Source organism: Amblyomma mixtum, chromosome 3, assembly GCF_055824585.1.
Source record: "Amblyomma mixtum isolate Tamu chromosome 3, ASM5582458v1, whole genome shotgun sequence".
NCBI classification, from domain to species: domain Eukaryota; kingdom Metazoa; phylum Arthropoda; class Arachnida; order Ixodida; family Ixodidae; genus Amblyomma; species Amblyomma mixtum.
In genome coordinates this window covers 19,104,300-19,116,641 of record NC_143014.1, presented here as the reverse complement: position 1 = coordinate 19,116,641, position 12,342 = coordinate 19,104,300, and positions in this window count along the sequence as shown.

Genomic DNA, 12,342 nt, shown 5'->3' with positions numbered 1-12,342 from the left:
AAGACACAAAAATGTTTTTCCTACCGAGACACGTGTTGATAGGTAGAGTCTCGGTGCGTGATTTATAGAATGTTTAGTGTAAAAAGAAATTGGCATTTTACGCACTCGCTTTAAGACATCATGACCCATGAGCCCAAAGTATGCAGAACGATACAGTCGGGGCGGGAAGAGCGTCGATATCAGATCCCTGTACAGATTTTTGCGCGAAACAGAATATAAGTACTCATTTGAAAACCGAACTGTCAAAAAACGCACGGAGGCATAAACTTCCTGCATAAAGCCAAGTAAACGGGGGCGTTTAATAAAATTGGAAGGAACTACTAATTTCGGAAGTAGAGTCATGAAGTTAACCTGCAAGAATGCTCTAATAATCGGATGGGAACAGTCACGAAAAAAAATTGGCTGGGGCTTAGCTAAGGTTAAGCCTGGATATCTCGAAGCGAAAAGCTGCGGTGATGCTTATGGTTTAGCTAATGGTTATGCTTTATGATTTATACTATAGACATGCTTATGGTTTAGCTCATGGTTATGCTTTATGATTTAGACTATGGATATGCTTACGGTTTAACTTATGGATTTCATTTCATTTCATTTATTTGTCCCTTAAAGGCCCGAAGGCATTACATAAGGGGGGCGTACATACAGGTTGGACGGTAGTGGCAGAGAACACACAAAAAAAAGAAAGGGGGAAAAATACACGGGGTACAAAAAGAGTACAATAATATACAAACTAAAAGCAATAAATAAACATACAAAAAGAAAACAAGGAACAGTTGTCACTTCGGTGTCGCAGTATGAATATGTTTATGAGAAGTAATTAGCCAGTTTCTCGCGGAAAAGGCGGCGATCGGAGCATGTTATTATGTTGTCGGGAAGGCCATTCCAGAGCACTATGGAGTCGGGAAAAAATGAACTGCTCATTGCGGAGGTGCGGGTTTTAATGCGTGCGATTGGGTTACTGTGGTTTAGGCGGGATGACGTACGTGGGGGTGGCTGCAGCAACAAATGTCTTGGTGAGCGATAAAAGAAAGAGTGAAAGAGGCATAGACGGGAAATAACACGGCGAGTTGCTAGTGTTTGAAGGCCGAGGGATCGTTTTAGTAATGTTACGTTGGTATTTCTTGAGTACTGCAATGTAATGAAACGGGCGGCGCGATTTTGAATGGCTTCAAGGTCTGAGATGAGATACGATTGTGATGGATGCCAGACAGATGACGCGTACTCCAATTTAGGACGTACGAATGTTATATATGCCAACTTTTTTACTTCAGGTGATGCAGATTTTAGATTGCGCCGGAGAAAACCAAGTGTGCGTGATGCTTTGGAACAGATGGTCTGAATGTGTGTTGTCCATGACAGCGATGATGTGATGTGTACTCCTAGGTATTTATAAGATGATGTTCTGGTGACGGCGACCGATTTTATGCTGTAAGTGCTATCAATAAGTGTGTTTTTGCGGGAGAATGATATGGATTGGCATTTATTTAGATTAAGAGGCATGTGCGATTTGTCACACCACGCTGAGATAGTGGTTAGATCCTGTTGAAGAGCAGCAATGGCGCTAGCGCCGTGGATGGGGCTGTAAATTACGCAGTCATCTGCGAATAAACGTAGCGTGGATTTTATGTTGATCGGTAGGTCATTGATGTAGATGAGGAATAAAAGAGGTGATGAGCCTGCACCTTGAGGTACGCCGGATGTTACGTCGGTAAAAGCTGAGCGACAGTTATTAACACAGGTGAACTGCTTACGTCCTTTAAGGAAGTGCTCTAGCCAGGAGAGCAAAGTTTGGGGAATGCCGAGCGATGACAACTTAAAAAGAAGAAGATTATGGGAAACACGATCAAATGCTTTTGAAAAGTCGAGAAAGATAGCGTCGATCTGGACAAGGTTATCTAAGTATTGTAGAATGTCGTGGGTGAATTCGGCGAGCTGGGTCTCGCATGACAGCTGCTTGCGGAAGCCGTGTTGATTCGGATAGAAAAAGTTCATTGATTCTAGGTGGGTCATAAGATTGGAAAAAATAATGTGCTCAAGTAGTTTAGACGGTATACTAGTGAGGGAAATGGGACGATAGTTGTTAGGGCACGTGCGGTCATCCGCTTTAAATATGGGTGTAATTTGAGCTTTTTTCCAATCGTCGGGGACAACCCCGGTATCTAAGGATTGCGCAAAAATTAGATGCAGTACCTGGCTAGACAATGAAATGGTATTTTTTATTAGCTTACTGTTAATTTGATCGCAGCCGGCAGATGTAAATATTTTCAGTGAGGCAATAAGCTTTGATACACCATCAGGGTTAATTTCGATTTTAGGCATTTCTGAGAGTGATATTTCTGGAATGTGCTCATTAGCAGTAGTGTTAGCAGCGGAAAAAACTGACGTAAAGTAATTGTTGAGCGCGGTCGCACAGTCATCGCTTTTGATTGGTTCTCCATCAGCATCTAGGAGTTGTACATGGCGATCTTGTGGTTTATTAGATAGCATGCGCCAGAATTTGTTGGGGTTAGAGTGAAGGATTGATAGTAAATCTTGAGAGTAAAATTTATCTTTAGTACTTGTCAGTTCTGTGGTATACTGTTGGGCGCACAAGCGATATTTTTCCCATGCTAAGTGACTATTTTGAAGTTTTGCTGTTCGATACAGGCGCTTCTTTTTGCCAAGGAGAGACTTCAGGCGTTTGTTAAACCATGGATTCTTGGTATCTGATTTAATAAGTAGTGTTGGAACGTGCTTACTTTCCAAATGTAGTAGGGTGTCTTTGTACAAATTCCAGTTTGAGTTAGGTGTGCGATTTAGATAAGTGCAACGAAAGTTGTCGAAAAATTTTGCAAGATCATTGTTCATAGCATCAAAATCAGCCCTTTTGTAGTCTTTTATCAGTTTGCCGGTTGGTGATTTCTTTTTTAAAGGCAGTGTCATGGAGATGTGAACAAGGTTGTGGTCGCTTAATCCAGGAAGGACAGTAATAGATTTTACGTCGTCCGGGTGACTTGTGAGCAAAAGATCAAGGATGTTGTCTCCTCTCGTTGGACTTGTTATCACTTGCTGAAGGTTAAAGTCAAGGGTTAGTTCTAGAAAAAGTTTCTGTTCGTTTGCAGGTGTTGAACTTAGTGTCGAGAGCAATGACCAGTTAATTTGTGGGTAATTGAAATCACCAAACAGAAATATGGGTGCCTTAGGATACTCATTCCTAATAATCGTTAATTCATGGCGTAGGGAATCGGGGAATGATACGTGACTGTCTGGAGGTCTATAGCAGACACCGAACACTAGCTTTTCGGAGGCGTTGTGAAGGCATACCCAGATCATTTCTAGGTTATTATCATGCAGGATAAGCGAGGACTGCAGAGTGTTACGAACGGCTATTAGAACTCCTCCCCCTTTTCGGTTAGTGCGATCTTTGCGGTATGTGGTGAAATGGAAGTCTGAAGGGAACAATTCGTGGTCTTCTATCTCTGGGTGCAGCCAAGTTTCTGTGAGTATGACCATATCGGCGTCTGTGACTTCAATGAAACTGTGAACCTGATGGCGTTTGGGTAGAACACTCCGTATATTAGTAAAAGCGATGTTGATGAGTGCGGGTGAATGACGATTGCTTGGCGGAATCGGTTCATGCAGTTCAGTAGAGTGTCACTTGACTTGCTCTGAGGCCTGCTGTGTATTGTCCTGTGCTCCATTTATCTTTGCCGCGGGCTTGGTGTTCGTATCTGTTTCTGTTATGGTATCAGAGGCATGATCGTAGGTGTAACATTTCTCGCCAACGATAAGTTTATCGTATCGAAGTTTAAAGCTACACCCTCGGGGCTTAATGAATTGAACTAATTTGGAGCGAGCGAGTCGAGTGGCGAATTCGAAGTCTTCTCGGATAACGTAAGGTGTTTCTTTCAATTTACGACCACATGCAAGCACGCTTTCTTTTCCCTTGTAGTGATTCATTTTAACTATTATTGGCCGTTTTTTTTTTCGTTGAGAATTGACCAATGCGGTGGGCGCGTTCTATTGCGCTTGGTTCTAGATTCAAATCTAGTTTTTCTTTGCACAGCGCAATAACTTTTTCCTCCGATTCAGTCCACGATTCTTTGTCGCTATCATCTAAGCCGAAAAAGAGCAGGTTGTTTCGGCGCATTCTGTTCTTCGCGTCTATGTTGGCGGCCTTTAGTTCAGCGATGTCCTGCCTAATCTGGCTAGTCTCTACCTGTTTTGATGGTGATACTGTTTTACGCTCGTCTAATTCGAGCACTGCTACTCGGTTTAAAAGTGCAGTTAGTTTGCTTTGGTTAGCTTATGGTTATGCTATACATCTCCCTTGTGTAGTAAAATCGCGCCGTGTCATTCGCCCAGTCTCGGCTAGAACGAGAGAAAGCGCTTCCCGCCTTTAATCAATCCACCGCCTGGCAGAAGCTATTGCTTTCCAGCCGGCCTCCGCGCTAAGCACGCACTTGCGGCGAACGTCAAGCGATGACGCATAGCGCGCCTGTTCTATGGGCAAGCACGCCTTATATACTCCTCCTCTCAAATTTCGCACTACGCACGGCTGCGGCGAAAGGTCAAACGGTGGCGAGGAGGAGAAGCGGCGGCGCACATGCGCAGTAGCCTGCGCCGTGCGTGATGTCACTCGTGCTCCGACATACGCCGGCTCACGCGAAGCGCAGTGTTGACTAGCATGGTGAAGATTTTCGCTTCAAAAGAAGAAAAGGGCAACCCACTGTCTCAATACAGGTGCTCTAGGCCCAGTCTTCCTGCGCAAACAGGCCTGAAAACGTTATCACGCCGCATGGGCTCAAATTTGGAAGACCAAATAAACGTCGCAAATATACGATGGAAATGCTGTATTTAATGTCTGGCTCAGTGAAGGACTTGGAGTACGTAATAAATTCTTATTGCCAGAAAGGTGCTGCAAGCCTGGGCTAGACCAAAAATGAGCATAACGCTCAGCGGTCGGAACTTGCTGTCCCCAGTAATGCACACTTAATTTGCAGGCATGAAGTGGAACACCAAGATATTTAGGAGGCACACAACACCGCTCTATTCCAGCGTACAGGGGTGGAGTTGTGCCCCATGAACCAAACCATAGGCCAGAACTTTTGGAGCGATTCATTTGAGCACCAGAAACGATGCCAAACCGATCTATCGTGGACAACACATCATCAATGCTGGGCTTGACAATGCAGAAAAATGCAAGATCGTCAGCATATGCTAGCAATTTGATTTCATTATCGAAAATAGGGAACCCGTGGATGTTCCTGTTACGCAAAACACTCAAAAAGTTCCAGGTAAAGACCAAAAAGCAGAGGAAACAACCAACACTCCTCGTGTTAAACTGCATGCACCACACTCTCGTGCTGTGCACTGGAGAGCATCGTCTTCAACAACTTCCATCTGCTCCATCCCGCGGAACTGCCTGCTCTCCGTCGTCTTCTACGTGAAACAAATCCGTGCTTTCGCTCCGTTTCGAATGTAGTAAACATTCTCTGCAGTTTTTTTGTTTGTTTGTGGGCGTGTTCTATACTTGTCGAGATGTGATCGGCTGGATAGTTATGTGAGCGAGAAAATGTCTTGTTCCTGCGGTGTCAGGTGTGGGAAAAAGATAGTATAATAGTCTACGCAATCCGAGTGACGGCATCCTTAGGGTATATTAAGCATGAAATGCTTTTAGCTCCCGTTGTCGGCAGGGTGGTGACGTCACGCCGAGACCGAGAGCCAACATCCGGGCACTGAATTCCACTCATCCGGGCACTGAAACGAGATCATCCGGGCACTGAAACGAGAGCATCCGGGCACCGTACGAGATTTAACGAGACTCTACGAGAGAGGGCCGCGGGGGGCCGCTTCCGCGCCGTCCCCAAGGATGGCGCTGCGGTCCCACACTCGCGCATGTAAAAGACCGGCCGCTGGGCATTCAGCTCATGACGTTTGTCCCTTTGGCAGGCAGATGTATACACGATCGCGGAGTATTAGAACGCGCTGCTTATACATTCTTGTCAGGCCTGCGTCTCGTTGTATCCGCGTACGCTTCTGCATCGTCCTGCATTTCAATGCCGCCACCGTCACAGCTGTTTAAGCCGAGCAATGGAGCCTGATGAAGGGGAGGGAGGAAGCGTCTTGCGGAAAGCGATCGCTTTGCGAGTGATACGCCATAGCAGAAGACGGCTCGCCCCTGCCGACAACGCCATGATTATGTGGCCGCTCCCGAAAGCGACCAGGCCTGTACGGTTCGCGGCTGCCTACCTAGGCCCGCACTATTGCAGGCGATCGATTCGACGCAACAGGAAGAGTGTGGTGTGGTGAACACTAGACCCATTTCAAAATTTTGACTAGTACCATCTACAACCAATGTGTTAGGCCCGTAAACATTTCATGCTTACTCTACTCTCGATTACGGGAGAGGCAGATTTTTTTTTCGTCTGGTGACGCTTTGAAATCGCGTATGACAGGATAAACCGCGGTGCTTTGTTTTGAACCGCTTCGAGGTAGTCAGTCCAAGCGACATGACCGCGATAGAAATTTCTGAAAAGAGCTTTAGATTCGACTGAAAAACTCTGGCAATCTCTCCGTGCAGAATTCGTCTCGGAATTTATCTCTGTTTTTCGGCCTCCTGCTTTTCTCTCTCTACGCTCTCTGTATCAGCGCAAAAACTGCAGGCATAGCCATTATTGGCTAAAAATGAAAAGTCACGTTTACTGTAGCAGTAGCGACGTAAGATACGTGGTTCAATACTTCATTGACATTTTCAGTGAAAGCAGTAGTTCGTTTCGACATGGTAGTGGGTTATATTGGCCGCGAGATCGAGCAGAGTCGCCACCTCGCGGTGCAGCGGCGAACCCTCCATAGTGTGGACGCCCGCTCGCGTCCTCTCCTAGACATTCCTCGTGAGTGTTGCTTGTTTCGAAGTTTTAGGGCGCCGGTATTTACTTACGCTCCAACAAAGACAGGAATTGTTTCAGCACGTAATGCTGGATCATGACATTCTTCGGCGGTCTTCTACACTGAAAATTCTTTACCTCGCGGCGCCTTAAGCACAGCGACGATGGCGTCAAGTTCTATGTCAAACCACAGCGAGCAGGTCGCAGTCGTACATAGAACTCAATGCAGCCGCCCAGCGATTGTACATTGCCGTCAGCAGTTTGAACGGGCCATTTTGTGCTCTCCATCTGCAAGATCAAGAGTTTTTGTTGCGAAAGCAACACTACGCGAGTCGCCAAGCTATTTCGCGGAACTGACGCAAGGCCATAGTGCGCATGCGCGAGGACGGCGCACAGCTGGCGCGTCGCCGCCGTCGCTGCGCGGGTGACTCGCCGCCGCGCTCGCCAGTTGCGCATGCCCAGTAGTCGCGCATAGCTAGCGTGCAGGGGCCGCCGCCGCTGCCGCGCTCACTCCATCGCCTCTCTCTCTCTCCTCGTTGCTTTCGCAATCCTCCAGGTTTAACCAGAGTTAAACCACTGCCATTTTTTATGCGACGCATACTAGCCGCACAACCGAGCTCTTCCTTGCTGCGCCGCGCGCTGCTGCGTAGCTCCCACTTGACCTACATCGGCGCACCACGTGATATGACGTCACAACAGCTGTGAAAGCTGGGGCTCAACTCGTGCGCTCGCTTCCGGACGCGCAGCCTCTACTGGCGGCCTAACTCCCGCTCCTTCCGCTAGGGGCGCTGACGTCACAACAGCTGTGAAAGCTGGGGCTCAACTCGATTGAATTTCAGAATGGCGCAAAAGACACACACACAGGAAAAAAAGGGGATGACACAAAGATCCCCTTTTTTTCCTGTGTGTGTGTCTTTTGCGCCATTCTGAAATTCAATCATGAACCAACTAGCCCCAAAGCAAGTTCTTCTGCAGCGGCTCAACTCGTGCGCTCGCTTGCGGACGCGCAGCCTCCGCCGGTGGTATGCTTCGCATCCTAGGCTTAACCATAAGCTAAGCCAGGCCATTTTCTTTTTTCTTCTCTCTGTGCTAATCGGTTTCGGAAGGCATTTATGTATTATTCATTACTGTTAAACTTTAAGCCCATGGCGCATGCGCCACATCGAAACAGTGAGAAAACTTCGCTCTAGAAAACAGCGAGAACGTTTGGGGATTCAGATCATCGAAACAGCAAATATTACCAGGTCAAACTAGATAAAGGTGAAGCCATTGTCAGCCAAGTAACGTTGGTACTCGGCTAAGTGCGAGGGTTTTCCCGCCTAAGCTCATTGCTCCTGAGAAGCAAAGATTAAAAGAATATCAGCAACATATGTGACATGTCAGTCTATGGAGCGGTATATAAAAGCGCTGAATATCATACGCGCTTCACAGTCTTTCCTTTCATACGCTGTGTTCTTTACTTGGCGAGCAGTAATAGATTTAATTGTGCACGAATACGGAGACAATCGATTTTTTAACAGCGAATTAATATCCGAAAGGTTTTATTTCCCGTACCTCTTTTCCACACATCCTCCAATTTATGTTTTCTGCAAGACTGGCACTGTCGATAATTGCAGTGCTAAATGAATATTCATTCCTTCAAAACTCTTTTCGCACGCCTAACCGCACTCAAACGCAGCGGTCAGCAGTGAGTTCGCAGCGAATAATTCTTATTTGCACAACAGCGTATAAAAAATTAATCGAAGCTCCGAAATTTTGGTGACCGTTATACTTCCGTCACACGGCAAACACACTGGCGTTCAGTCAATCGCGTGGCGTCCCGGGATTAGCTTCACTGAACTGGCTGCAAAAATCACTGCCTTGCAGCGAGTTCGCCGAGCTCACGCCACTGGGCTGAAGGTTGAAACATTCCGCACACGGTACACGCATGAACAGTCAGCTTTCCCATAACTCTTGCGCAATGCGGCGTGATTTACTTTTGGAGAACAGTTCGGAGAGGTGCCCGTGTCGTCTAGCCAGACAAGATATGTGCCCTCTCCTTCTGCGGACACACCTGTCGGGCGGTACGCTGGCAACCCTGTATTTAATTCCCCTAATATTCGACTCAAGAACGCTAGTGAACCAGACCGTGTCTTTCTTGAGGCAGGTCATGGCGGAAAGTACATGCGCCTCTGTGTGGGCTAAAAGAATGCTAGCACAGCAGCTAGAGTATCATCGCGAAGTCCTTCGCGTCTCTGCCCAATGAACCGCCTGTCGTGGAAGACAGGCACAGCGGCGTCGCTTTAGAAATATAGTGGAGGGAAAGCGCACGCATTTGTACGTTGCTGGAAAAAGTATATTTCGAGCGGCACTCATCTTCTAACTTCGTAGAAACCTGTCTCGCCACGGTTGCACTCCATGTGGAGAAATGCACCCGCTGGCAGTAAGACACACTTTATTCGCCTGTCTGACACCCGTGCAACTATGTCACTTCTGTGGCACAGGCAGTGGCGCGCATACTGATAAAAACAAAACTGCCGTTAGGGAAGTGTGAAGCAATAAATATGTCAGGCCTATGAACGGGGTAGAAGAAAAGTGTGCGCCAAAGCGTAAGATGATCACAAAACCGGTGCTATGTGGTTGCATGGCAGTGCCGTGTTTTCCTACAATCTGCGCATCTTTTAGGTAGTGTTTGCCGATTTTGCGCTTTTCTGTGTAAAATCGAAGCATTTTAGAAAGTACATCACTCATCCATTGCAGAGGGCACGTTTTCTTCGGCAGAAAACTCGCTGTAAACTTGGCAGCTAATGACGGCGCGTACGTTTCAGCGGGCGCCGCCGGCTATCGAACCACACTAGTGGAGCGGCGGTTCCGCCACTTATATTATGTTCGAGGTTAAAGAGAGAAGACAATGTTTTTGATTTGGTTTATGGGGTTTAACGTCCCAAAGCGACTAAGGCTATGAGAGACGACGTAGTGGAGGGCTCCGGAAATTTCGCCCACCTGGGGTTCTTTAACGTGCACTGACATTGCACACTACACGGGCCTCTAGAATTTCTCCTCCAAAGAAATTCTAGCCGCCGCGGCTGGTATCGAACCTGCGTCTTTTGGGTCTGCAGCCGAGCACCATAACCACGGAGCCACCGCGGCGGCTGAAAATGTTTTTGTGACTCCCGTTCAACTATATGGTACGCGATCATGAATAATGAGTCCACCCATGAAGCGCACCATATTGGTAATATCTTTCAATGTGTGGGACGAACAAAAGAGCATGCGACAACAGTGCGCCTGCATTCCACCAGCCGCCTTGCAGGAAAAAGGACGCAATGCTTGGAATGGGTCGCGCACTATTTGATTTTTTTTTTTAGGCTGAAAGGAAAAATCACTTTGAGCGTGCTTTTTCGGAGCACCTCAGTGTCGACGTAATGGATAAAGATAATCCAAGCCGGAATTCTCTTTGTCCTGATACTCGCTATGGGGATATACAAAACAAACTGAACACGCACGGCGGCACCCATACTGAACCGATAATCGCTGCCGAGGGGCTGATACAATATTTTGTGGAATATCGTAATAAACCACCAGTCTCTTTAGTCGTGTGTGAAAAGAAAGCAATGTTTGCAGAAAGTGCAAAGGGTGATCACTGTTGAAAAAAAAGCTTATTGAGCAATGGTTTTTAAGATACGGTATATACTCCTGCCCGCTGCCTAAGACCGAAAGAACCGTACGTGTTCCCCAGGAATGCGACAAAGTGCGGAAGAAGAACGCGGCTATATTATGTTCCAGCGATACTCAGTAAATTGCCAGCGCCTATGTTAGGAGCGAATAAAAGGCCTGAGATCAATAAATTACTTAGAATTTTTGAAACTTACAATAGCATTTTGTATAACTTCGAATTAAAAATTTCGCTCCGCTAACAGCTTTATGAAATTTTTTGGGACCTGACTGCCAGGTGCTGCCAGTCAAGGCCTCCGAGGCTTTGGCAGGCCGCTCATCTGTAATTTGTTTTCCTTTATGCGCAATAAAGATTGTATTGTATTGTATTCGCGTCACCTCACAAAATGCACGTTGATTCGATACGCGAACATAATTGGTAAGGCCTCTCACACGCAGAAATGATACGTGATTGGCCCGAGAAGTTGCTGCACGAGAGCGCGCTGCATGTGTGGAGAAGCGAGCAACAACGGTGAGCTAACCGGCCGGTGACAGGCCGCGAAGCGTTGCGTAGCAACGGCAGGATCACCGTAACTGCGCGTGCCTTGTTTACGGGCCGCGGCAGATTTCTCCAGGGAGAGCGCATACGTTGGGCTCCTTCATCTCGGGCAGGTGCGAAACGAAAGAGACCCTGCCATATAGAGGGCTCGAATCTCAATGACTTCAAGTCCCGCGCGCGCCGCCGGCTTTCTCGGCTAACTGCAGATTATGGACGTGCTCGTTTTAGCAAGCGCCGACGTGAGCAAAATCAATTTTTTAGTCGGCGTGCATGCCTTGCCCCATTTTTCGTCCTCTTCCACGCGTGCATTCTGAGGGCGCAGCAGCACATAGATGGCGCTCAGTAGGGAAAATGCATATTTGCGACTACCCGCGTCCCAGTAGTCGAGCGTGGGAAATTTTCGAGCAGTATTACGGCAGCTCGCGCAGAAAAGCATCGGGCTGATTTGCCCTTGGGCAGCTGTGCCGAATACCTGACACCAAGAGTGATAGCTTTTGCTTTGTGATAAACAGGGTTGACGCGCTCAGGCTGTGACAGCGCAGCTGGATTCCGTGAAAAATGATTGTAAGAAGTCAGTACGTGCAACCATTTTTAGCAAGCACTCACCCTATTGCTACTTTGCTAGGAACTCTTTAACTACGCTCCTGAGAGTTAGTAAAAATGTACAACTGTGGTTGCTCGTTAACCACTTGTTATTAACCTTAACTTTAACACATAAAAAACAAAGTCACAAAAAGTAAATCGTGGGTAAAGTAATGTGAATATCATGGTTTTCTAGTTAACTATATTTGGACCGTAATAAAATTTTACGCATTCGCTGTTTCCGCACTCGCAGGTTCGTAACATTTACTGGATGAAGGGTTGTATTGACAACAAAGGTACTTCAATACAAGTTAGATTGAGTTGCTAGACAAAAAGCTGAGCTCACTAATAAGGTTTACTTATAAATTTAGTTTTAGACACTGCTTTCTAGATAGCCAATGTTATTACCAAGGAGGCAGTGACATATGCAACAAACTGTATAGCCTATTTTGTTAGTACGTTCGTGCGGCAACCTAGAATGTGAGACATTAGGCAGAATCCCCTGTCTTAAAACTTGTCCCTCTGTGCGCATTTCAATGCTTATCCTGATAGTGGAACAGTGAGGAGATAGTGTATACATGTGTGGCATGCTCACCGTTAAGGAGCTCGTAAGTACACACACATAAACCCGCTTTCAAAGCTTAAGGAATGCCATATTCGATAATTTTTTTTTCAGGCCTACCTTTGCACGCGACCTCCAAT